At 37.4% G+C, this 4,239-nt stretch overlaps 1 non-coding gene across 1 annotated transcript; it reads right to left on the minus strand.

Annotated features, from left to right (window-relative positions):
- Positions 1–1,567: 1,567 nt before the first annotated feature.
- Positions 1,568–1,675, minus strand: LOC148580220 (small nucleolar RNA R71). Its single transcript, XR_015899119.1, has one exon. It is a non-coding gene; the product is annotated as a small nucleolar RNA R71 (small nucleolar RNA).
- Between the last annotated feature and the right edge of the window lie 2,564 nt (positions 1,676–4,239).

Genomic DNA, 4,239 nt, shown 5'->3' on the forward strand with positions numbered 1-4,239 from the left:
TAAGTTTGGTGTCTTGCATGTTTTTCCTTTCTTAAAAATGTTCAAAAACATGTTCTTGATGTTCATCATGATCTTCAAAGTGTTCTTGGTGTTCATCTTGACATTCAAAGTGTTCTTGCATGCATTTGTTGTTTTGATCTTAAACTTTTATGTTTTGTGTCATTTTGGTGTTTTTCTCTTTCTTCATTAAAATTCAAAAATAAAAAAATATCATTCTCTTATTTCACTCATAAATTTTGAAAATTTGAATTGATTTAGTCTTAAAGTTTTAAAATTTAGTTGTTTCTTGTTAGTCAAGTCAAAATTTTCAATTTAAAAATTCTATCTTTTCAAACTTTTTTCAAAAATCAAATCTTTTTCTATTTCCTTCTTAATATTTTCGAAAATTTTAAAATTTGATTTTCAAAATCTTTTTCTTATTTTTATTTTCGAAATTAATGCTAACATTTAATGTTTTGATTCAAAAATTTCCTTTTCAAATCTTTTTCAAATTGATTTTCCATCATATCTTTTTCAAAATTTAATTTCAAAATCCTTTTCTAACTTCTTATCTTTTCAAAATTGATTTTCAAATCTTTTTCAATTAACTACTTGACTTTTTGTTTGATTTTAAAAGTTTTCTATTTCATTCATATCTTTTTCAAAACCACCTAACTACTTTTCTCTCTCCAATTTTCGAAAATCACTAACACTTTTTCAAAAATCTTTTTAATTAATTAATTTATTTAATTTTCAAATTTTATTTTAATTCTCCTTTTAATTTTCGAAGACTAACCAATAATTAAAATAAAAATAAAAATATTTTTTCTTTTATTTTAATTTAAATTCGAATTCTTCTCTCTTTCATCTCTCTATTTATTTATTTATCTACTAACACCTCTTCCACTCAAAATTTGAATCCCCTATTCTTCTCTATGTTTGAATTTTTCTCTTCTCCTTCTTCTATTCTTCTCTTCTTCTACTCACATAAAGGAATCTCTATACTATGACATAGAGGATTTCTCTTCTTTTCTGTTCTCTTTTTTTTCATGTGAACATGAACAGGGATAAAGACATTCTTATCGAAGCTGATCCTGAACCTGAAAGGACTCTTAAGAGGAAACTAAGAGAAGCTAAATCACAACTCTCTGGAGAGGACTTGACAGAAATTTTCGAAAAAGAAGGAGACATGGCCGAACCCAATAACAACAACAATGTAAGGAAGGTGCTTGGTGATTTCACTATACCAACTTTCAATTTCTATGGAAGAAGCATCTCAATTTTTTCCATTGGAGCAAACAACTTTGAGCTTAAGCCTCAATTAATTTCTCTAATGCAACAGAATTGCAAGTTTCATGGACTTCCATTGGAAGATCCTCATTAGTTCTTAGCTGAATTATTGCAAATCTGTGACACTGTCAAGACCAATGGAGTTGATCCCGAGGTCTACAGGCTTATGCTTTTCCCTTTTGCTATAAGAGACAGAGCTAGAACATGGTTGGATTCACAACCTAAGAAAAGCCTGAACTCTTGGGAAAAGCTGGTCAGTGCTTTCCTAGCCAAATTCTTTCCACCTCAAAAGATGAGCAAGCTTAGAGTGGAAATCCAAACCTTCAGATAGAAGGAAGGTGAGTCCCTCTATGAAGCTTGGGAAAGATATAAGCAATTGATCAAAAGGTGTCCTACTGACATGCTTCCAGAATAGAGCATCATATGTATATTCTATGATGGTCTGTCTGAGTTGTCAAAAATATCATTGGACCATTCTGCAGGAGGATCTCTTCATCTGAAAACTCATGCAGAAGCTCAGGAACTCATTAAAATGGTTGCAAATAACCAGTTCATGTACACCTCTGAGAGGAATCCTGTGAACAATGGGATGCCTCAGAAGAAGAGAGTTCTTGAAATTGATACTCTGAATGCCATATTAGCTCAGAACAAAATATTGACTCAGCAAGTCAATATAATTTTTTAGACTCTGCATGGATTGCAAGCTGCATCCAACAGTACTAAAGAAGTATCTTCTGAAGAAGAAGCTTATGATCCTGAGAACCCTGCAATGGCAGAGGTGAATTACATGGGAGAATCCTATGAAAACACCTATAATCCTTCATGGAGAAATCATCCAAATTTCTCATGGAAGGACCAACAGAAGCCTCAACAAGGCTTCAATAATAATGGTGGAAGAAATAGGTTTAGCAATAGCAAGCCTTTTCCATCATCTTCTCAGCAAGAGACAAAGAATTCTGAACAGAGCCATTCTGGCCTGGCAACCATAGTCTCTGATCTATCCAAGACCACACTAAGTTTCATAAATTAAACAAGGTCCTCCGTTAGAACTTTGGAGGCACAGGTGGGTCTGCTGAGTAAGAAGATTACTGAAACTCCTCCCAGTATTCTCGCAAGAAATACAGAAGAAAATCCTAAGAGAGAGTGCAAGGCGATAACCATGACCAACATGGCCGAACCTGGAGAGAGTGAGGAGGACGTGAGTCCCAGTGAGAAAAGCCTCATGGGATGTCCTCTGGACAGAAAGGAGTTTCTCTTTGAGGAACGAAAGGAATTTGAGGCTCATACAGAGATCATAGAGATTCCATTGAACTTCCTTCTACCATTCATGAGCTCTGATGAATATTCTTCCTCTGAAGAGGATGAAGACATCACTGAAGAGCAAGTTGCCAAGTATCTAGGAGCAATCATGAAGCTGAATACCAAGTTGTTTGGTAATGAGACTTGGGAGGATGAACCTCCCTTGTTCACCAATGAACTGAGTGCATTAATGAGGCAGACATTACCTCAGAAGAAACCGGATCCCAAAAAATTCTTTATACCTTGTACCATAGGCACCATGACCTTTGAAAAGGCTCTGTGTGACCTGGGGTCAGGGATAAACCTCATGCCACTCTCTGTAATGGAGAAACTGGGAATCTTTGAGGTACAAGCTGCAAGAATCTCACTAGAAATGGCAGACAAATCAATGAAACAGGCTTATAGACTAGTAGAGGACGTGCTAGTAAAGGTTGAAGGCCTTTACATCCCTGCTGATTTCATAATCCTAGACACTGGGAAGGATGAGGATGAATCCATCATCCTTGGCAGACCCTTCCCAGCCACAGCAAAAGCTGTGATTGATGTTGACAGAGGAGAGTTGGTCCTTCAGTTGAATGAGGACTACCTTGTATTCAAGACTCAAGGTTCTCTTTTTGTAACCATGGAGAGGAAGCATGAAAAGCTTCTCTCAATACAGAGTCAAACAAAACCCCCACATTCAAACTCTAAGTTTGGTGTTGGGAGGACACAACCAAACTCTAAGTTTGGTGTTGAGAGGCCCCAACCCTACTCTGATTATCTGTGAGACTCCATGAGAGCTCACTGTCAAGCTATTGACATTAAAGAAGCGCTTATTGGGAGGCAACCCAATGTTATTTAATTATATCTATTTATTTTCCATTGTTATTTTATGTTTCTTTAGGTTGATGATCATGTGAAGTCACAAAAACAACTGAAAAATCAAAAACAGAATGAAAAATAGCATTAAAAATAGCTCACCCTGGAGGAAGAGCTTACTGGCATTTAAACGCCAGTAAGAGTAGCAGAATGGGCGTTAAACGCCCAGTCTGGCACCATTCTGGGCATTTAACGCCAGAAATGGGCTCCAGACTGGCGTTTAACGCCAGAACAGGGCAAAAAGCTAGCGTTAAACACCAGAAACAAGCACCAACTTGGCGTTAAACGCCAAGAAAGGGAGAAAAGCTGGCGTTAAACGCCAGAAACAAGCAGCAATCTGGTGTTTAACGCTAGAATTGCACTCTAAGGGCGTTTTGCATGCCTAAATGGAGCAATGATGATAAGTCCTTGACCCCTCAGGATCTGTGGACCCCACAAGATCCCCACCAACCTCAACTCACTCTCTCTCTCTTTTTCACACCTTTTCATAACACTCTTCCCCAAATACCCTTCACCAATCACCTCCATGTCTCTTCCCCAAATATCCTTCACCAATCACCTCATTCACTCTCCCCCAAAACCCCATCTACCTTCAAATTCAAAATCCTTTTTCCCTCCCAAACCCAACCCCAAATACACGAACCTAACCCTCCCCCACTCCTATATATACCCCTCATCCCTCCTTCAATTTCACACATCACAAACACTTTATACCCCCTTGGCCGAACTCACCTTCACCCTCCATCTCCTCTATTTTATTGTTCTTCTCCTCCATTCTTTCTTCTTTGCTCGAGGACGAGTAAACACTTTAAG

The sequence above is a fragment of the Arachis ipaensis genome, chromosome B10 (genome assembly GCF_059453495.1).
Source record: "Arachis ipaensis isolate K30076 ecotype BB chromosome B10, ASM5945349v1, whole genome shotgun sequence".
Lineage (NCBI taxonomy): Eukaryota > Viridiplantae > Streptophyta > Magnoliopsida > Fabales > Fabaceae > Arachis > Arachis ipaensis.